This window comes from Natator depressus, chromosome 28 (genome assembly GCF_965152275.1).
Source record: "Natator depressus isolate rNatDep1 chromosome 28, rNatDep2.hap1, whole genome shotgun sequence".
NCBI classification, from domain to species: Eukaryota; Metazoa; Chordata; order Testudines; family Cheloniidae; genus Natator; species Natator depressus.
This window is the reverse complement of record NC_134261.1, coordinates 4,310,576-4,332,545: the sequence shown is the minus strand read 5'-3', so window position 1 is coordinate 4,332,545 and position 21,970 is coordinate 4,310,576.

Sequence of the window (21,970 nt, the reverse complement as noted above, 5' to 3'; positions counted from 1 at the left end):
AGTGACACCTGGTGGCCAGGCGGGGTAAGGCACGGACGGTTTCCCCTAGAGCTGCAGTGACACCTGGTGGCCAGTCGGGGTAAGGCACGGACGGTTTCCCCTAGAGCGGCAGTGACACCTGGCGGCCAGTCGGGGTAAGGCACGGACGGTTTCCCCTAAAGCTGGAGTGACACCTGGTGGCCAGTCGGGGTAAGGCACAGACGGTTTCCCCTAGAGCTGCAGTGACACCTGGTGGCCAGTCGGGGTAAGGCACGGACGGTTTCCCCTAGAGCGGCAGTGACACCTGGTGGCCAGTCGGGGTAAGGCACGGACGGTTTCCCCTAAAGCTGCAGTGACACCTGCTGGCCAATCGGGGTAAGGCACGGACGGTTTCCCCTAAAGCTGCAGTGACACCTGGCGGCCAGTCGGGGTAAGGCACGGACGGTTTCCCCTAGAGCTGCAGTGACACCTGGTGGCCAGTCGGGATAAGGCACGGACGGTTTCCCCTTGAACGGCAGTGACACCTGGCGGCCAGTTGGGGTAAGGCACGGACGGTTTCCCCTAGAGCTGCAGTGACACCTGGTGGCCAGTCGGGGTAAGGCACGGACGGTTTCCCCTAGAGCGGCAGTGACACCTGGTGGCCAGTCGGGGTAAGGCACGGACGGTTTCCCCTAGAGCTGCAGTGACACCTGGTGGCCAGTCGGGGTAAGGCACGGACGGTTCCCCCTAGAGCGGCAGTGACACCTGGTGGCCAGTCGGGGTAAGGCACGGACGGTTTCCCCTATAGCGGCAGTGACACCTGGTGGCCAGTCGGGGTAAGGCACGGATGGTTCCCCCTAGAGCAGCAGTGACACCTGATGGCCAGTCTGGGTAAGGCACGGACGTTTTCCCCTAGAGCGACAGTGACACCTGGTGGCCAGTCGGGGTAAGGCACGGACGGTTTCCCCTAGACCGCAGTGACACCTGGTGGCCAGTCGGGGTAAGGCACGGACGGTTTCCCCTAGAACTGCAGTGACACCTGGTGGCCAGTTGGGTTAAGGCATGGACGGTTTCTCCTAGAGCCGCAGTGACACCTGGTGGCCAGTCGGGGTAAGGCACGGACGGTTTCCCCTAAAGCTGCAGTGACACCTGGTGGCCAGTCGGGGTAAGGCACGGACGGTTTCCCCTTGAGCGGCAGTGACACCTGGTAGCCAGTCGGGGTAAGGCACGGACGGTTTCCCCTAGAGCGGCAGTGACACCTGGTGGCCAGTCGGGGTAAGGCACGGACGGTTCCCCCTAGAGCGGCAGTGACACCTGATGGCCAGTCGGGGTAAGGCACGGACGGTTTCCCCTAAAGCTGGAGTGACACCTGGTGGCCAGTCGGGGTAAGGCACAGACGGTTTCCCCTAGAGCTGCAGTGACACCTGGTGGCCAGTCGGGGTAAGGCACGGACGGTTTCCCCTAGAGCGGCAGTGACACCTGGTGGCCAGTCGGGGTAAGGCACGGACGGTTTCCCCTAAAGCTGCAGTGACACCTGGTGGCCAATCGGGGTAAGGCACGGACGGTTTCCCCTAAAGCTGCAGTGACACCTGGCGGCCAGTCGGGGTAAGGCACGGACGGTTTCCCCTAGAGCGGCAGTGACACCTGGTGGCCAGTCGGGGTAAGGCACGGACGGTTCCCCCTAGAGCGGCAGTGACACCTGATGGCCAGTCGGGGTAAGGCACGGACGGTTTCCCCTAAAGCTGGAGTGACACCTGGTGGCCAGTCGGGGTAAGGCACAGACGGTTTCCCCTAGAGCTGCAGTGACACCTGGTGGCCAGTCGGGGTAAGGCACGGACGGTTTCCCCTAGAGCGGCAGTGACACCTGGTGGCCAGTCAGGGTAAGGCACGGACGGTTTCCCCTAAAGCTGCAGTGACACCTGGTGGCCAATCGGGGTAAGGCACGGACGGTTTCCCCTAAAGCTGCAGTGACACCTGGCGGCCAGTCGGGGTAAGGCACGGACGGTTTCCCCTAGAACTGCAGTGACACCTGGTGGACAGTTGGGGTAAGGCACGGACGGTTTCTCCTAGAGCCGCAGTGACACCTGGTGGCCAGTCGGGGTAAGGCACGGACGGTTTCCCCTAAAGCTGCAGTGACACCTGCTGGCCAGTCGGGGTAAGGCACGGACGGTTTCCCCTAGAGCTGCAGTGACAGCTGGTGGCCAGTCGGGGTAAGGCACGGAGGGTTTCCCCTAAACCTGCAGTGACACCTGGTGGCCAGTCTGGGTAAGGCACGGACGGTTTCCCCTAGAGCGGCAGTGACACCTGGTGGCCAGTCGGGGTAAGGCACGGACGGTTTCCCCTAGACCGCAGTGACACCTGGTGGCCAGTCGGGGTAAGGCACGGACGGTTTCCCCTAGAACTGCAGTGACACCTGGTGGCCAGTTGGGGTAAGGCACGGACGGTTTCTCCTAGAGCCGCAGTGACACCTGGTGGCCAGTCGGGATAAGGCACGGACGGTTTCCCCTAAAGCTGCAGTGACACCTGGTGGCCAGTCGGGGTAAGGCACGGACGGTTTCCCCTAGAGCTGCAGTGACACCTGGTGGCCAGTCGGGGTAAGGCACGGAGGGTTTCCCCTAAAGCTGCAGTGACACCTGGTGGCCAGTCTGGGTAAGGCACGGACGGTTTCCCCTAGAGCGGCAGTGACACCTGGTGGCCAGTCGGGGTAAGGCACGGACGGTTTCCCCTAAAGCTGCAGTGACACCTGGTGGCCAGTCGGGGTAAGGCACGGACGGTTTATCCTAGAGCGGCAGTGACACCTGGTGGCCAGTCGGGGTAAGGCACGGACGGTTTCCCCTAGAGCGGCAGTGACACCTGGTGGCCAGTCGCGGTAAGGCACGGACGGTTTCCCCTAGAGCGGCAGTGACACCTGGTGGCCAGTCGGGGTAAGGCACGGACGGTTTCCCCTAGAGCGGCAGTGACACCTGGTGGCCAGTCGGGGTAAGGCACGGACGGTTTTCCGTAGAGCGGCAGTGACACCTGGTGGCCAGTCGGGGTAAGGCACGGACGGTTTCCCCTAAAGCTGCAGTGACACCTGGTGTCCAGTCGGGGTAAGGCACGGACGGTTTCCCCTAAAGCTGCAGTGACACCTGGTGGCCAGTCGGGGTAAGGCACGGACGGTTTCCCCTAGAGCTGCAGTGACACCTGGTGGCCAGTCGGGGTAAGGCACGGACGGTTTCCACTAGAGCGGCAGTGACACCTGGCGGCCAGTTGGGGTAAGGCACGGACGGTTTCCCCTAAAGCTGCAGTTACACCTGCTGGCCAATCGGGGTAAGGCACGGACGGTTTCCCCTAAAGCTGCAGTGACACCTGGCGGCCAGTCGGGGTAAGGCACGGACGGTTTCCCCTAGAGCTGCAGTGACACCTGGTGGCCAGTCGGGATAAGGCACGGACGGTTTCCCCTAGAACGGCAGTGAAACCTGGCGGCCAGTTGGGGTAAGGCACGGACGGTTTCCCCTAGAGCTGCAGTGACACCTGGTGGCCAGTCGGGGTAAGGCACGGACGGTTTCCCCTAGAGCGGCAGTGACACCTGGCGGCCAGTCGGGGTAAGGCACGGACGGTTTCCCCTAGAGCTGCAGTGACACCCGGTGGCCAGTCGGGGTAAGGCACGGACGGTTTCCCCTAGAGCGGCAGTGACACCTGGTGGCCAGTCGGGGTAAGGCACGGACGTTTTCCCCTAGAGCGGCAGTGACACCTGGTGGCCAGTCGGGGTAAGGCACGGACGGTTTCCCCTAGAGCGGCAGTGACACCTGGTGGCCAGTCGGGGTAAGGCACGGACGGTTTCCCCTAGAGCTGCAGTGACACCTGGTGGCCAGTCGGGGTAAGGCACGGACGGTTTCCCCTAGAGCGACAGTGACATCTGGTGGCCAGTCGGGGTAAGGCACGGACGGTTTCCCGTAGAGCGGCAGTGACACCTGGTGGCCAGTCGGGGTAAGGCACGGACGGTTTCCCCTAAAGCTGCAGTGACACCTGGTGGCCAATCGGGGTAAGGCACGGACGGTTTCCCCTAAAGCTGCAGTGACACCTGGCGGCCAGTCGGGGTAAGGCACGGACGGTTTCCCCTAGAACTGCAGTGACACCTGGTGGCCAGTTGGGGTAAGGCACGGACGGTTTCTCCTAGAGCCGCAGTGACACCTGGTGGCCAGTCGGGGTAAGGCACGGACGGTTTCCCCTAAAGCTGCAGTGACACCTGCTGGCCAGTCGGGGTAAGGCACGGACGGTTTCCCCTAGAGCTGCAGTGACAGCTGGTGGCCAGTAGGGGTAAGGCACGGAGGGTTTCCCCTAAACCTGCAGTGACACCTGGTGGCCAGTCTGGGTAAGGCACGGACGGTTTCCCCTAGAGCGGCAGTGACACCTGGTGGCCAGTCGGGGTAAGGCACGGACGTTTTCCCCTAAAGCTGCAGTGACACCTGGTGGCCAATCGGGGTAAGGCACGGACGGTTTCCCCTAAAGCTGCAGTGACACCTGGCGGCCAGTCGGGGTAAGGCACGGACGGTTTCCCCTAGAACTGCAGTGACACCTGGTGGCCAGGCGGGGTAAGGCACGGACGGTTTCCCCTAGAGCTGCAGTGACACCTGGTGGCCAGTCGGGGTAAGGCACGGACGGTTTCCCCTAGAGCGGCAGTGACACCTGGCGGCCAGTTGGGGTAAGGCACGGACGGTTTCCCCTAAAGCTGCAGTGACACCTGCTGGCCAATCGGGGTAAGGCACGGACGGTTTCCCCTAAAGCTGCAGTGACACCTGGCGGCCAGTCGGGGTAAGGCACGGACGGTTTCCGCTAGAGCTGCAGTGACACCTGGTGGCCAGTCGGGATAAGGCACGGACGGTTTCCCCTTGAACGGCAGTGACACCTGGCGGCCAGTTGGGGTAAGGCACGGACGGTTTCCCCTAGAGCTGCAGTGACACCTGGTGGCCAGTCGGGGTAAGGCACGGACGGTTTCCCCTAGAGCGGCAGTGACACCTGGTGGCCAGTCGGGGTAAGGCACGGACGGTTTCCCCTAGAGCTGCAGTGACACCTGGTGGCCAGTCGGGGTAAGGCACGGACGGTTCCCCTAGAGCGGCAGTGACACCTGGTGGCCAGTCGGGGTAAGGCACGGACGGTTCCCCCTATAGCGGCAGTGACACCTGGTGGCCAGTCGGGGTAAGGCACGGATGGTTCCCCCTAGAGCAGCAGTGACACCTGATGGCCAGTCTGGGTAAGGCACGGACGTTTTCCCCTAGAGCGACAGTGACACCTGGTGGCCAGTCGGGGTAAGGCACGGACGGTTTCCCCTAGACCGCAGTGACACCTGGTGGCCAGTCGGGGTAAGGCACGGACGGTTTCCCCTAGAACTGCAGTGACACCTGGTGGCCAGTTGGGTTAAGGCATGGACGGTTTCTCCTAGAGCCGCAGTGACACCTGGTGGCCAGTCGGGGTAAGGCACGGACGGTTTCCCCTAAAGCTGCAGTGACACCTGGTGGCCAGTCGGGGTAAGGCACGGACGGTTTCCCCTTGAGCGGCAGTGACACCTGGTAGCCAGTCGGGGTAAGGCACGGACGGTTTCCCCTAGAGCGGCAGTGACACCTGGTGGCCAGTCGGGGTAAGGCACGGACGGTTCCCCCTAGAGCGGCAGTGACACCTGATGGCCAGTCGGGGTAAGGCACGGACGGTTTCCCCTAAAGCTGGAGTGACACCTGGTGGCCAGTCGGGGTAAGGCACAGACGGTTTCCCCTAGAGCTGCAGTGACACCTGGTGGCCAGTCGGGGTAAGGCACGGACGGTTTCCCCTAGAGCGGCAGTGACACCTGGTGGCCAGTCGGGGTAAGGCACGGACGGTTTCCCCTAAAGCTGCAGTGACACCTGGCGGCCAATCGGGGTAAGGCACGGACGGTTTCCCCTAAAGCTGCAGTGACACCTGGCGGCCAGTCGGGGTAAGGCACGGACGGTTTCCCCTAGAGCGGCAGTGACACCTGGTGGCCAGTCGGGGTAAGGCACGGACGGTTCCCCCTAGAGCGGCAGTGACACCTGATGGCCAGTCGGGGTAAGGCACGGACGGTTTCCCCTAAAGCTGGAGTGACACCTGGTGGCCAGTCGGGGTAAGGCACAGACGGTTTCCCCTAGAACTGCAGTGACACCTGGTGGCCAGTCGGGGTAAGGCACGGACGGTTTCCCCTAGAGCGGCAGTGACACCTGGTGGCCAGTCGGGGTAAGGCACGGACGGTTTCCCCTAAAGCTGCAGTGACACCTGGTGGCCAATCGGGGTAAGGCACGGACGGTTTCCCCTAAAGCTGCAGTGACACCTGGCGGCCAGTCGGGGTAAGGCACGGACGGTTTCCCCTAGAACTGCAGTGACACCTGGTGGCCAGTTGGGGTAAGGCACGGACGGTTTCTCCTAGAGCCGCAGTGACACCTGGTGGCCAGTCGGGGTAAGGCACGGACGGTTTCCCCTAAAGCTGCAGTGACACCTGCTGGACAGTCGGGGTAAGGCACGGACGGTTTCCCCTAGAGCTGCAGTGACAGCTGGTGGCCAGTCGGGGTAAGGCACGGAGGGTTTCCCCTAAACCTGCAGTGACACCTGGTGGCCAGTCTGGGTAAGGCACGGACGGTTTCCCCTAGAGCGGCAGTGACACCTGGTGGCCAGTCGGGGTAAGGCACGGACGGTTTCCCCTAGACCGCAGTGACACCTGGTGGCCAGTCGGGGTAAGGCACGGACGGTTTCCCCTAGAACTGCAGTGACACCTGGTGGCCAGTTGGGGTAAGGCACGGACGGTTTCTCCTAGAGCCGCAGTGACACCTGGTGGCCAGTCGGGATAAGGCACGGACGGTTTCCCCTAAAGCTGCAGTGACACCTGGTGGCCAGTCGGGGTAAGGCACGGACGGTTTCCCCTAGAGCTGCAGTGACACCTGGTGGCCAGTCGGGGTAAGGCACGGAGGGTTTCCCCTAAAGCTGCAGTGACACCTGGTGGCCAGTCTGGGTAAGGCACGGACGGTTTCCCCTAGAGCGGCAGTGACACCTGGTGGCCAGTCGGGGTAAGGCACGGACGGTTTCCCCTAAAGCTGCAGTGACACCTGGTGGCCAGTCGGGGTAAGGCACGGACGGTTTATCCTAGAGCGGCAGTGACACCTGGTGGCCAGTCGGGGTAAGGCACGGACGGTTTCCCCTAGAGCGGCAGTGACACCTGGTGGCCAGTCGCGGTAAGGCACGGACGGTTTCCCCTAGAGCGGCAGTGACACCTGGTGGCCAGTCGGGGTAAGGCACGGACGGTTTCCCCTAGAGCGGCAGTGACACCTGGTGGCCAGTCGGGGTAAGGCACGGACGGTTTTCCGTAGAGCGGCAGTGACACCTGGTGGCCAGTCGGGGTAAGGCACGGACGGTTTCCCCTAAAGCTGCAGTGACACCTGGTGTCCAGTCGGGGTAAGGCACGGACGGTTTCCCCTAAAGCTGCAGTGACACCTGGTGGCCAGTCGGGGTAAGGCACGGACGGTTTCCCCTAGAGCTGCAGTGACACCTGGTGGCCAGTCGGGGTAAGGCACGGACGGTTTCCACTAGAGCGGCAGTGACACCTGGCGGCCAGTTGGGGTAAGGCACGGACGGTTTCCCCTAAAGCTGCAGTGACACCTGCTGGCCAATCGGGGTAAGGCACGGACGGTTTCCCCTAAAGCTGCAGTGACACCTGGCGGCCAGTCGGGGTAAGGCACGGACGGTTTCCCCTAGAGCTGCAGTGACACCTGGTGGCCAGTCGGGATAAGGCACGGACGGTTTCCCCTAGAACGGCAGTGACACCTGGCGGCCAGTTGGGGTAAGGCACGGACGGTTTCCCCTAGAGCTGCAGTGACACCTGGTGGCCAGTCGGGGTAAGGCACGGACGGTTTCCCCTAGAGCGGCAGTGACACCTGGCGGCCAGTCGGGGTAAGGCACGGACGGTTTCCCCTAGAGCTGCAGTGACACCCGGTGGCCAGTCGGGGTAAGGCACGGACGGTTTCCCCTAGAGCGGCAGTGACACCTGGTGGCCAGTCGGGGTAAGGCACGGACGTTTTCCCCTAGAGCGGCAGTGACACCTGGTGGCCAGTCGGGGTAAGGCACGGACGGTTTCCCCTAGAGCGGCAGTGACACCTGGTGGCCAGTCGGGGTAAGGCACGGACGGTTTCCCCTAGAGCTGCAGTGACACCTGGTGGCCAGTCGGGGTAAGGCACGGACGGTTTCCCCTAGAGCGACAGTGACATCTGGTGGCCAGTCGGGGTAAGGCACGGACGGTTTCCCGTAGAGCGGCAGTGACACCTGGTGGCCAATCGGGGTAAGGCACGGACGGTTTCCCCTAAAGCTGCAGTGACACCTGGTGGCCAATCGGGGTAAGGCACGGACGGTTTCCCCTAAAGCTGCAGTGACACCTGGCGGCCAGTCGGGGTAAGGCACGGACGGTTTCCCCTAGAACTGCAGTGACACCTGGTGGCCAGTTGGGGTAAGGCACGGACGGTTTCTCCTAGAGCCGCAGTGACACCTGGTGGCCAGTCGGGGTAAGGCACGGACGGTTTCCCCTAAAGCTGCAGTGACACCTGCTGGCCAGTCGGGGTAAGGCACGGACGGTTTCCCCTAGAGCTGCAGTGACAGCTGGTGGCCAGTAGGGGTAAGGCACGGAGGGTTTCCCCTAAACCTGCAGTGACACCTGGTGGCCAGTCTGGGTAAGGCACGGACGGTTTCCCCTAGAGCGGCAGTGACACCTGGTGGCCAGTCGGGGTAAGGCACGGACGGTTTCCCCTAGACCGCAGTGACACCTGGTGGCCAGTCGGGGTAAGGCACGGACGGTTTCCCCTAGAACTGCAGTGACACCTGGTGGCCAGTTGGGGTAAGGCACGGACGGTTTCTCCTAGAGCCGCAGTGACACCTGGTGGCCAGTCGGGATAAGGCACGGACGGTTTCCCCTAAAGCTGCAGTGACACCTGGTGGCCAGTCGGGGTAAGGCACGGACGGTTTCCCCTAGAGCTGCAGTGACACCTGGTGGCCAGTCGGGGTAAGGCACGGAGGGTTTCCCCTAAAGCTGCAGTGACACCTGGTGGCCAGTCTGGGTAAGGCACGGACGGTTTCCCCTAGAGCGGCAGTGACACCTGGTGGCCAGTCGGGGTAAGGCACGGACGGTTTCCCCTAAAGCTGCAGTGACACCTGCTGGCCAGTCGGGGTAAGGCACGGACGGTTTATCCTAGAGCGGCAGTGACACCTGGTGGCCAGTCGGGGTAAGGCACGGACGGTTTCCCCTAGAGCGGCAGTGACACCTGGTGGCCAGTCGCGGTAAGGCACGGACGGTTTCCCCTAGAGCAGCAGTGACACCTGGTGGCCAGTCGGGGTAAGGCACGGACGGTTTCCCCTAGAGCGGCAGTGACACCTGGTGGCAGTCGGGGTAAGGCACGGACGGTTTTCCGTAGAGCGGCAGTGACACCTGGTGGCCAGTCGGGGTAAGGCACGGACGGTTTCCCCTAAAGCTGCAGTGACACCTGGTGTCCAGTCGGGGTAAGGCACGGACGGTTTCCCCTAAAGCTGCAGTGACACCTGGTGGCCAGGCGGGGTAAGGCACGGACGGTTTCCCCTAGAGCTGCAGTGACACCTGGTGGCCAGTCGGGGTAAGGCACGGACGGTTTCCCCTAGAGCGGCAGTGACACCTGGCGGCCAGTTGGGGTAAGGCACGGACGGTTTCCCCTAAAGCTGCAGTGACACCTGCTGGCCAATCGGGGTAAGGCACGGACGGTTTCCCCTAAAGCTGCAGTGACACCTGGCGGCCAGTCGGGGTAAGGCACGGACGGTTTCCCCTAGAGCTGCAGTGACACCTGGTGGCCAGTCGGGATAAGGCACGGACGGTTTCCCCTTGAACGGCAGTGACACCTGGCGGCAGTTGGGGTAAGGCACGGACGGTTTCCCCTAGAGCTGCAGTGACACCTGGTGGCCAGTCGGGGTAAGGCACGGACGGTTTCCCCTAGAGCGGCAGTGACACCTGGCGGCCAGTCGGGGTAAGGCACGGACGGTTTCCCCTAGAGCTGCAGTGACACCTGGTGGCCAGTCGGGGTAAGGCACGGACGGTTTCCCCTAGAGCGGCAGTGACACCTGGTGGCCAGTCGGGGTAAGGCACGGACGGTTTCCCCTAGAGCTGCAGTGACACCTGGTGGCCAGTCGGGGTAAGGCACGGACGGTTCCCCCTAGAGCGGCAGTGACACCTGGTGGCCAGTCGGGGTAAGGCACGGACGGTTTCCCCTATAGCGGCAGTGACACCTGGTGGCCAGTGGGGGTAAGGCACGGATGGTTCCCCCTAGAGCGGCAGTGACACCTGATGGCCAGTCTGGGTAAGGCACGGACGTTTTCCCCTAGAGCGACAGTGACACCTGGTGGCCAGTCGGGGTAAGGCACGGACGGTTTCCCTAGACCGCAGTGACACCTGGTGGCCAGTCGGGGTAAGGCACGGACGGTTTCCCTAGAACTGCAGTGACACCTGGTGGCCAGTTGGGTTAAAGCATGGACGGTTTCTCCTAGAGCCGCAGTGACACCTGGTGGCCAGTCGGGGTAAGGCACGGACGGTTTCCCCTAAAGCTGCAGTGACACCTGGTGGCCAGTCGGGGTAAGGCACGGACGGTTTCCCCTAGAGCGGCAGTGACACCTGGTAGCCAGTCGGGGTAAGGCACGGACGGTTTCCCTAGAGCGGCAGTGACACCTGGTGGCCAGTCGGGGTAAGGCACGGACGGTTCCCCCTAGAGCGGCAGTGACACCTGATGCCCAGTCGGGGTAAGGCACGGACGGTTTCCCCTAGAGCGACAGTGACACCTGGTGGCCAGTTGGGGGAAGGCACGGACGGTTTCTCCTAGACCGCAGTGACACCTGGTGGCCCGTCGGGGTAAGGCACGGACGGTTTCCCCTAGAACTGCAGTGACACCTGGTGGCCAGTTGGGGTAAGGCACGGACGGTTTCTCCTAGAGCCGCAGTGACACCTGGTGGCCAGTCGGGGTAAGGCACGGACGGTTCCCCTAAAGCTGCAGTGACACCTGCCGGCCAGTCGGGGTAAGGCACGGACGGTTTCCCCTAAAGCTGCAGTGACAGCTGGTGGCCAGTCGGGGTAAGGCACGGAGGGTTTCCCCTAAAGCTGCAGTGACACCTGGTGGCCAGTCTGGGTAAGGCACGGACGGTTTCCCCTAGAGCGGCAGTGACACCTGGTGGCCAGTCGGGGTAAGGCACGGACGGTTTCCCCTAGAACTGCAGTGACACCTGGTGGCCAGTCCGGGGTAAGGCACGGACGGTTTCCCTAAAGCTGCAGTGACACCTGGTGTCCAGTCGGGGTAAGGCACGGACGGTTTCCCCTAAAGCTGCAGTGACACCTGGTGGCCAGTCGGGGTAAGGCACGGACGGTTTCCCCTAGAGCTGCAGTGACACCTGGTGGCCAGTCGGGGTAAGGCACGGACGGTTTCCCTAGAGCGGCAGTGACACCTGGTGGCCAGTTGGGGTAAGGCACGGACGGTTTCCCCTAAAGCTGCAGTGACACCTGGTGGCCAATCGGGGTAAGGCACGGACGGTTTCCCCTAAAGCTGCAGTGACACCTGGTGGCCTATCGGGGTAAGGCACGGACGGTTTCCCCTAGAGCGGCAGTGACACCTGGTGGCCAGTCGGGGTAAGGCACGGACGGTTTCCCCTAGAGCGGCAGTGACACCTGGTGGCCAGTCGGGGTAAGGCACAGACGGTTTCCCCTAAAGCTGCAGTGACACCTAGTGGCCAGTCAGGATAAGGCACGGACGGTTTCCCCTAGAACGGCAGTGACACCTGGCGGCCAGTTGGGGTAAGGCACGGACGGTTTCCCCTAGAGTTGCAGTGACACCTGGTGGCCAGTCCGGGATAAGGCACGGGACGGTTTCCCCTAGAACGGCAGTGACACCTGGCGGCCAGTCGGGGTAAGGCACGGACAGTTTCCCCTAGAGCGGCAGTGACACCTGGTGGCCAGTCGGGGTAAGGCACGGACGGTTTCCCCTAGAGCGGCAGTGACACCTGGTGGCCAGTCGGGGTAAGGCACGGACGGTTTCCAGTAGAACTGCAGTGACACCTGGTGGCCAGTTGGGGTAAGGCACGGACGGTTTCTCCTAGAGCCGCAGTGACACCTGGTGGCCAGTCGGGGTAAGGCAAGGACGGTTTCCCCTAAAGCTGCAGTGACACCTGGTGGCCAGTCGGGGTAAGGCACGGACGGTTTCCCCTAGAGCGGCAGTGACACCTGGTGGCCAGTCGGGGTAAGGCACGGAGGGTTTCCCCTAAAGCTGCAGTGACACCTGGTGGCCAGTCTGGGTAAGGCACGGACGGTTTCCCCTAGAGCGGCAGTGACACCTGGTGGCCAGTCGGGGTAAGGCACGGACGGTTTCCCCTAAAGCTGCAGTGACACCTGGTGGCCAGTCGGGGTAAGGCACGGACGGTTTCCCCTAGAGCGGCAGTGACACCTGGTGTCCAGTCGGGGTAAGGCACGGACGGTTTCCCTAGAGCGGCAGTGACACCTGGTGGCCAGTCGGGGTAAGGCACGGACGGTTTCCCCTAGAGCGGCAGTGACACCTGGTGGCCAGTCGGGGTAAGGCACGGACGGTTTCCCCTAAAGCGGCAGTGACACCTGGTGGCCAGTCGGGGTAAGGCACGGATGGTTTCCCCTAGAGCGGCAGTGACACCTGGTGGCCAGTCGGGGTAAGGCACGGACGGTTTCCGTAGAGCGGCAGTGACCCCTGGTGGCCAGTCGGGGTAAGGCACGGACGGTTTCCCCTAAAGCTGCAGTGACACCTGGTGTCCAGTCGGGGTAAGGCACGGACGGTTTCCCCTAGAACTGCAGTGACACCTGGTGGCCAGTTGGGGTAAGGCACGGACGGTTTCTCCTAGAGCCGCAGTGACACCTGGTGGCCAGTCGGGGTAAGGCACGGACGGTTTCCCCTAAAGCTGCAGTGACACCTGCTGGCCAGTCGGGGTAAGGCACGGACGGTTTCCCCTAGAGCTGCAGTGACAGCTGGTGGCCAGTCGGGGTAAGGCACGGAGGGTTTCCCCTAAACCTGCAGTGACACCTGGTGGCCAGTCTGGGTAAGGCACGGACGGTTTCCCCTAGAGCGGCAGTGACACCTGGTGGCCAGTCGGGGTAAGGCACGGACGGTTTCCCCTAGACCGCAGTGACACCTGGTGGCCAGTCGGGGTAAGGCACGGACGGTTTCCCCTAGAACTGCAGTGACACCTGGTGGCCAGTTGGGGTAAGGCACGGACGGTTTCTCCTAGAGCCGCAGTGACACCTGGTGGCCAGTCGGGATAAGGCACGGACGGTTTCCCCTAAAGCTGCAGTGACACCTGGTGGCCAGTCGGGGTAAGGCACGGACGGTTTCCCCTAGAGCTGCAGTGACACCTGGTGGCCAGTCGGGGTAAGGCACGGAGGGTTTCCCCTAAAGCTGCAGTGACACCTGGTGGCCAGTCTGGGTAAGGCACGGACGGTTTCCCCTAGAGCGGCAGTGACACCTGGTGGCCAGTCGGGGTAAGGCACGGACGGTTTCCCCTAAAGCTGCAGTGACACCTGGTGGCCAGTCGGGGTAAGGCACGGACGGTTTATCCTAGAGCGGCAGTGACACCTGGTGGCCAGTCGGGGTAAGGCACGGACGGTTTCCCTAGAGCGGCAGTGACACCTGGTGGCCAGTCGCGGTAAGGCACGGACGGTTTCCCCTAGAGCGGCAGTGACACCTGGTGGCCAGTCGGGGTAAGGCACGGACGGTTTCCCCTAGAGCGGCAGTGACACCTGGTGGCCAGTCGGGGTAAGGCACGGACGGTTTTCCGTAGAGCGGCAGTGACACCTGGTGGCCAGTCGGGGTAAGGCACGGACGGTTTCCCCTAAAGCTGCAGTGACACCTGGTGTCCAGTCGGGGTAAGGCACGGACGGTTTCCCCTAAAGCTGCAGTGACACCTGGTGGCCAGTCGGGGTAAGGCACGGACGGTTTCCCCTAGAGCTGCAGTGACACCTGGTGGCCAGTCGGGGTAAGGCACGGACGGTTTCCACTAGAGCGGCATTGACACCTGGCGGCCAGTTGGGGTAAGGCACGGACGGTTTCCCCTAAAGCTGCAGTGACACCTGCTGGCCAATCGGGGTAAGGCACGGACGGTTTCCCCTAAAGCTGCAGTGACACCTGGCGGCCAGTCGGGGTAAGGCACGGACGGTTTCCCCTAGAGCTGCAGTGACACCTGGTGGCCAGTCGGGATAAGGCACGGACGGTTTCCCCTAGAACGGCAGTGACACCTGGCGGCCAGTTGGGGTAAGGCACGGACGGTTTCCCCTAAAGCTGCAGTGACACCTGGCGGCCAGTCGGGGTAAGGCACGGACGGTTTCCCCTAGAGCTCCAGTGACATCTGGTGGCCAGTCGGGGTAAGGCACGGACGGTTTCCCGTAGAGCGGCAGTGACACCTGGTGGCCAGTCGGGGTAAGGCACGGACGGTTTCCCCTAAAGCTGCAGTGACACCTGGTGGCCAATCGGGGTAAGGCACGGACGGTTTCCCCTAAAGCTGCAGTGACACCTGGTGGCCAGTCGGGGTAAGGCACGGACGGTTTCCCCTAGAGCTGCAGTGACACCTGGTGGCCAGTCGGGGTAAGGCACGGAGGGTTTCCCCTAAAGCTGCAGTGACACCTGGTGGCCAGTCTGGGTAAGGCACGGACGGTTTCCCCTAGAGCGGCAGTGACACCTGGTGGCCAGTCGGGGTAAGGCACGGACGATTTCCCCTAAAGCTGCAGTGACACCTGGTGGCCAGTCGGGGTAAGGCACGGACGGTTTATCCTAGAGCGGCAGTGACACCTGGCGGCCAGTTGGGGTAAGGCACGGACGGTTTCCCCTAAAGCTGCAGTGACACCTGCTGGCCAATCGGGGTAAGGCACGGACGGTTTCCCCTAAAGCTGCAGTGACACCTGGCGGCCAGTCGGGGTAAGGCACGGACGGTTTCCCCTAGAGCTGCAGTGACACCTGGTGGCCAGTCGGGATAAGGCACGGACGGTTTCCCCTAGAACGGCAGTGACACCTGGCGGCCAGTTGGGGTAAGGCACGGACGGTTTCCCCTAGAGCTGCAGTGATACCTGGTGGCCAGTCGGGGTAAGGCACGGACGGTTTCCCCTAGAGCGGCAGTGACACCTGGTGGCCAGTCGGGGTAAGGCACAGACGGTTTCCCCTAAAGCTGCAGTGACACCTGGTGGCCAGTCAGGATAAGGCACGGATGGTTTCCCCTAGAACGGCAGTGACACCTGGCGGCCAGTTGGGGTAAGGCACGGACGGTTTCCCCTAGAGCTGCAGTGACACCTGGTGGCCAGTCGGGATAAGGCACGGACGGTTTCCCCTAGAACGGCAGTGACACCTGGCGGCCAGTCGGGGTAAGGCACGGACAGTTTCCCCTAGAGCGGCAGTGACACCTGGTGGCCAGTCGGGGTAAGGCACGGACGGTTTCCCCTAGAGCGGCAGTGACACCTGGTGGCCAGTCGGGGTAAGGCACGGACGGTTTCCAGTAGAACTGCAGTGACACCTGGTGGCCAGTTGGGGTAAGGCACGGACGGTTTCTCCTAGAGCCGCAGTGACACCTGGTGGCCAGTCGGGGTAAGGCAAGGACGGTTTCCCCTAAAGCTGCAGTGACACCTGGTGGCCAGTCGGGGTAAGGCACGGACGGTTTCCCCTAGAGCGGCAGTGACACCTGGTGGCCAGTCGGGGTAAGGCACGGAGGGTTTCCCCTAAAGCTGCAGTGACACCTGGTGGCCAGTCTGGGTAAGGCACGGACGGTTTCCCCTAGAGCGGCAGTGACACCTGGTGGCCAGTCGGGGTAAGGCACGGACGGTTTCCCCTAAAGCTGCAGTGACACCTGGTGGCCAGTCGGGGTAAGGCACGGACGGTTTCCCCTAGAGCGGCAGTGACACCTGGTGTCCAGTCGGGGTAAGGCACGGACGGTTTCCCCTAGAGCGGCAGTGACACCTGGTGGCCAGTCGGGGTAAGGCACGGACGGTTTCCCCTAGAGCGGCAGTGACACCTGGTGGCCAGTCGGGGTAAGGCACGGACGGTTTCCCCTAAAGCGGCAGTGACACCTGGTGGCCAGTCGGGGTAAGGCACGGATGGTTTCCCCTAGAGCGGCAGTGACACCTGGTGGCCAGTCGGGGTAAGGCACGGACGGTTTCCCGTAGAGCGGCAGTGACCCCTGGTGGCCAGTCGGGGTAAGGCACGGACGGTTTCCCCTAAAGCTGCAGTGACACCTGGTGTCCAGTCGGGGTAAGGCACGGACGGTTTCCCCTAGAACTGCAGTGACACCTGGTGGCCAGTTGGGGTAAGGCACGGACGGTTTCTCCTAGAGCCGCAGTGACAGCTGGTGGCCAGTCGGGGTAAGGCACGGACGGTTTCCCCTAAAGCTGCAGTGACACCTGCTGGCCAGTCGGGGTAAGGCACGGACGGTTTCCCCTAGAGCTGCAGTGACAGCTGGTGGCCAGTCGGGGTAAGGCACGGAGGGTTTCCCCTAAACCTGCAGTGACACCTGGTGGCCAGTCTGGGTAAGGCACGGACGGTTTCCCCTAGAGCGGCAGTGACACCTGGTGGCCAGTCGGGGTAAGGCACGGACGGTTTCCCCTAGACCGCAGTGACACCTGGTGGCCAGTCGGGGTAAGGCACGGACGGTTTCCCCTAGAACTGCAGTGACACCTGGTGGCCAGTTGGGGTAAGGCACGGACGGTTTCTCCTAGAGCCGCAGTGACACCTGGTGGCCAGTCGGGATAAGGCACGGACGGTTTCCCCTAAAGCTGCAGTGACACCTGGTGGCCAGTCGGGGTAAGGCACGGACGGTTTCCCCTAGAGCTGCAGTGACACCTGGTGGCCAGTCGGGGTAAGGCACGGAGGGTTTCCCCTAAAGCTGCAGTGACACCTGGTGGCCAGTCTGGGTAAGGCACGGACGGTTTCCCCTAGAGCGGCAGTGACACCTGGTGGCCAGTCGGGGTAAGGCACGGACGGTTTCCCCTAAAGCTGCAGTGACACCTGGTGGCCAGTCGGGGTAAGGCACGGACGGTTTATCCTAGAGCGGCAGTGACACCTGGTGGCCAGTCGGGGTAAGGCACGGACGGTTTCCCCTAGAGCGGCAGTGACACCTGGTGGCCAGTCGCGGTAAGGCACGGACGGTTTCCCCTAGAGCGGCAGTGACACCTGGTGGCCAGTCGGGGTAAGGCACGGACGGTTTCCCCTAGAGCGGCAGTGACACCTGGTGGCCAGTCGGGGTAAGGCACGGACGGTTTTCCGTAGAGCGGCAGTGACACCTGGTGGCCAGTCGGGGTAAGGCACGGACGGTTTCCCCTAAAGCTGCAGTGACACCTGGTGTCCAGTCGGGGTAAGGCACGGACGGTTTCCCCTAAAGCTGCAGTGACACCTGGTGGCCAGTCGGGGTAAGGCACGGACGGTTTCCCCTAGAGCTGCAGTGACACCTGGTGGCCAGTCGGGGTAAGGCACGGACGGTTTCCACTAGAGCGGCATTGACACCTGGCGGCCAGTTGGGGTAAGGCACGGACGGTTTCCCCTAAAGCTGCAGTGACACCTGCTGGCCAATCGGGGTAAGGCACGGACGGTTTCCCCTAAAGCTGCAGTGACACCTGGCGGCCAGTCGGGGTAAGGCACGGACAGTTTCCCCTAGAGCTGCAGTGACACCTGGTGGCCAGTCGGGATAAGGCACGGACGGTTTCCCCTAGAACGGCAGTGACACCTGGCGGCCAGTTGGGGTAAGGCACGGACGGTTTCCCCTAAAGCTGCAGTGACACCTGGCGGGGAGTCGGGGTAAGGCACGGACGGTTTCCCCTAGAGCTCCAGTGACATCTGGTGGCCAGTCGGGGTAAGGCACGGACGGTTTCCCGTAGAGCGGCAGTGACACCTGGTGGCCAGTCGGGGTAAGGCACGGACGGTTTCCCCTAAAGCTGCAGTGACACCTGGTGGCCAATCGGGGTAAGGCACGGACGGTTTCCCCTAAAGCTGCAGTGACACCTAGCGGCCAGTCGGGGTAAGGCACGGACGGTTTCCCCTAGAACTGCAGTGACACCTGGTGGCCAGTTGGGGTAAGGCACGGACGGTTTCTCCTAGAGCCGCAGTGACACCTGGTGGCCAGTCGGGGTAAGGCACGGACGGTTTCCCCTAAAGCTGCAGTGACACCTGCTGGCCAGTCGGGGTAAGGCACGGACGGTTTCCCCTAGAGCTGCAGTGACAGCTGGTGGCCAGTCGGGGTAAGGCACGGAGGGTTTCCCCTAAACCTGCAGTGACACCTGGTGGCCAGTCTGGGTAAGGCACGGACGGTTTCCCCTAGAGCGGCAGTGACACCTGGTGGCCAGTCGGGGTAAGGCACGGACGGTTTCCCCTAGACCGCAGTGACACCTGGTGGCCAGTCGGGGTAAGGCACGGACGGTTTCCCCTAGAACTGCAGTGACACCTGGTGGCCAGTTGGGGTAAGGCACGGACGGTTTCTCCTAGAGCCGCAGTGACACCTGGTGGCCAGTCGGGATAAGGCACGGACGGTTTCCCCTAAAGCTGCAGTGACACCTGGTGGCCAGTCGGGGTAAGGCACGGACGGTTTCCCCTAGAGCTGCAGTGACACCTGGTGGCCAGTCGGGGTAAGGCACGGAGGGTTTCCCCTAAAGCTGCAGTGACACCTGGTGGCCAGTCTGGGTAAGGCACGGACGGTTTCCCCTAGAGCGGCAGTGACACCTGGTGGCCAGTCGGGGTAAGGCACGGACGATTTCCCCTAAAGCTGCAGTGACACCTGGTGGCCAGTCGGGGTAAGGCACGGACGGTTTATCCTAGAGCGGCAGTGACACCTGGCGGCCAGTTGGGGTAAGGCACGGACGGTTTCCCCTAAAGCTGCAGTGACACCTGCTGGCCAATCGGGGTAAGGCACGGACGGTTTCCCCTAAAGCTGCAGTGACACCTGGCGGCCAGTCGGGGTAAGGCACGGACGGTTTCCCCTAGAGCTGCAGTGACACCTGGTGGCCAGTCGGGATAAGGCACGGACGGTTTCCCCTAGAACGGCAGTGACACCTGGCGGCCAGTTGGGGTAAGGCACGGACGGTTTCCCCTAGAGCTGCAGTGATACCTGGTGGCCAGTCGGGGTAAGGCACGGACGGTTTCCCCTAGAGCGGCAGTGACACCTGGCGGCCAGTCGGGGTAAGGCACGGACGGTTTCCCCTAGAGCTGCAGTGACACCTGGTGGCCAGTCGGGGTAAGGCATGGACGGTTTCCCCTAGAGCGGCAGTGACACCTGGTGGCCAGTCGGGGTAAGGCACGGACGTTTTCCCCTAGAGCGGCAGTGACACCTGGTGGCCAGTCGGGGTAAGGCACGGACGGTTTCCCCTAGAGCGGCAGTGACACCTGGTGGCCAGTCGGGGTAAGGCACGGACGGTTTCCCCTAGAGCTGCAGTGACACCTGGTGGCTAGTCGGGGTAAGGCACGGACGGTTTCCCCTAGAGCGGCAGTGACACCTGGTGGCCAGTCGGGGTAAGGCACGGACGGTTTCCCCTAGAGCTGCAGTGATACCTGGTGGCCAGTCGGGGTAAGGCACGGACGGTTTCCCCTAGAGCGGCAGTGACACCTGGTGGCCAGTCGGGGTAAGGCACGGACGGTTTCCCCTAAAGCTGCAGTGACACCTGGTGGCCAATCGGGGTAAGGCACGGACGTTTTCCCCTAGAGCGGCAGTGACACCTGGTGGCCAGTCGGGGTAAGGCACGGACGGTTTCCCCTAGAGCGGCAGTGACACCTGGTGGCCAGTCGGGGTAAGGCACGGACGGTTTCCCCTAGAGCTGCAGTGACACCTGGTGGCCAGTCGGGGTAAGGCACGGACGGTTTCCCCTAGAGCGACAGTGACATCTGGTGGCCAGTCGGGGTAAGGCACGGACGGTTTCCCGTAGAGCGGCAGTGACACCTGGTGGCCAGTCGGGGTAAGGCACGGACGGTTTCCCCTAAAGCTGCAGTGACACCTGGTGGCCAATCGGGGTAAGGCACGGACGGTTTCCCCTAAAGCTGCAGTGACACCTGGCGGCCAGTCGGGGTAAGGCACGGACGGTTTCCCCTAGAACTGCAGTGACACCTGGTGGCCAGTTGGGGTAAGGCACGGACGGTTTCTCCTAGAGCCGCAGTGACACCTGGTGGCCAGTCGGGGTAAGGCACGGACGGTTTCCCCTAAAGCTGCAGTGACACCTGCTGGCCAGTCGGGGTAAGGCACGGACGGTTTCCCCTAGAGCTGCAGTGACAGCTGGTGGCCAGTAGGGGTAAGGCACGGAGGGTTTCCCCTAAACCTGCAGTGACACCTGGTGGCCAGTCTGGGTAAGGCACGGACGGTTTCCCCTAGAGCGGCAGTGACACCTGGTGGCCAGTCGGGGTAAGGCACGGACGGTTTCCCCTAGACCGCAGTGACACCTGGTGGCCAGTCGGGGTAAGGCACGGACGGTTTCCCCTAGAACTGCAGTGACACCTGGTGGCCAGTCGGGGTAAGGCACGGAGGGTTTCCCCTAAAGCTGCAGTGACACCTGGTGGCCAGTCTGGGTAAGGCACGGACGGTTTCCCCTAGAGCGGCAGTGACACCTGGTGGCCAGTCGGGGTAAGGCACGGACGGTTTCCCCTAAAGCTGCAGTGACACCTGCTGGCCAGTCGGGGTAAGGCACGGACGGTTTATCCTAGAGCGGCAGTGACACCTGGTGGCCAGTCGGGGTAAGGCACGGACGGTTTCCCCTAGAGCGGCAGTGACACCTGGTGGCCAGTCGCGGTAAGGCACGGACGGTTTCCCCTAGAGCAGCAGTGACACCTGGTGGCCAGTCGGGGTAAGGCACGGACGGTTTCCCCTAGAGCGGCAGTGACACCTGGTGGCCAGTCGGGGTAAGGCACGGACGGTTTTCCGTAGAGCGGCAGTGACACCTGGTGGCCAGTCGGGGTAAGGCACGGACGGTTTCCCCTAAAGCTGCAGTGACACCTGGTGTCCAGTCGGGGTAAGGCACGGACGGTTTCCCCTAAAGCTGCAGTGACACCTGGTGGCCAGGCGGGGTAAGGCACGGACGGTTTCCCCTAGAGCTGCAGTGACACCTGGTGGCCAGTCGGGGTAAGGCACGGACGGTTTCCCCTAGAGCGGCAGTGACACCTGGCGGCCAGTTGGGGTAAGGCACGGACGGTTTCCCCTAAAGCTGCAGTGACACCTGGTGGCCAATCGGGGTAAGGCACGGACGGTTTCCCCTAAAGCTGCAGTGACACCTGGCGGCCAGTCGGGGTAAGGCACGGACGGTTTCCCCTAGAGCTGCAGTGACACCTGGTGGCCAGTCGGGATAAGGCACGGACGGTTTCCCCTTGAACGGCAGTGACACCTGGCGGCCAGTTGGGGTAAGGCACGGACGGTTTCCCCTAGAGCTGCAGTGACACCTGGTGGCCAGTCGGGGTAAGGCACGGACGGTTTCCCCTAGAGCGGCAGTGACACCTGGCGGCCAGTCGGGGTAAGGCACGGACGGTTTCCCCTAGAGCTGCAGTGACACCTGGTGGCCAGTCGGGGTAAGGCACGGACGGTTTCCCCTAGAGCGGCAGTGACACCTGGTGGCCAGTCGGGGTAAGGCACGGACGTTTTCCCCTAGAGCGGCAGTGACACCTGGTGGCCAGTCGGGGTAAGGCACGGACGGTTTCCCCTAGAGCGGCAGTGACACCTGGTGGCCAGTCGGGGTAAGGCACGGACGGTTTCCCCTAGAGCTGCAGTGACACCTGGTGGCCAGTCGGGGTAAGGCACGGACGGTTCCCCCTAGAGCGGCAGTGACACCTGGTGGCCAGTCGGGGTAAGGCACGGACGGTTTCCCCTATAGCGGCAGTGACACCTGGTGGCCAGTCGGGGTAAGGCACGGATGGTTCCCCCTAGAGCGGCAGTGACACCTGATGGCCAGTCTGGGTAAGGCACGGACGTTTTCCCCTAGAGCGACAGTGACACCTGGTGGCCAGTCGGGGTAAGGCACGGACGGTTTCCC